This window comes from Trichosurus vulpecula, chromosome 2, assembly GCF_011100635.1.
Source record: "Trichosurus vulpecula isolate mTriVul1 chromosome 2, mTriVul1.pri, whole genome shotgun sequence".
In the NCBI taxonomy this organism is placed as follows: Eukaryota; Metazoa; Chordata; class Mammalia; order Diprotodontia; family Phalangeridae; genus Trichosurus; species Trichosurus vulpecula.
In genome coordinates, this window is record NC_050574.1 from 97093156 (window position 1) to 97093671 (window position 516).

The window sequence follows — 516 nt, forward strand, 5'->3', positions numbered from 1 at the left end:
TAGAGCACTGGGCCTGTAGTTAGGAAGACCTGAGTTAAAATCTAGTTGTGTGACCAAGGGTAAGTCATTTAACCTGTCAGCACTGGTTTCCTCAACTGTAGGATCCAGATAATAGACAGGATTATAGTGAGGATCAATTGAGATGCTATTGGAAAAGTGCTTAGCATAATGCCTGGCACATAGTAGGTGCTTAATAAATATTTGTTCCCTTCCCTTATGTTTTTTTTTTAATTATTGGCATTCCCTAAGTCTCTGCCCTGAGCCTTCTACTCTTGCTAAACTTTCTCCCTTAGCAAACTCATCTAGCAAAGATTTGATTATCTTCTCTAAGCAGATGATCTTCCAGATCTCTATCTCCAGCTCAGACTGGTCCCTTTAAGCTCCCATCCTCCACTCACAAATGGACACTACAAATTACTGGATATAGTGTCAGCATCTGGAATCTCAATCTCTCTCTCTCTCTCTTCTCTTTCTCTCTCTCTCTCCCTCCTCTCCTCTCTCTTCCTCTTCTCTTTC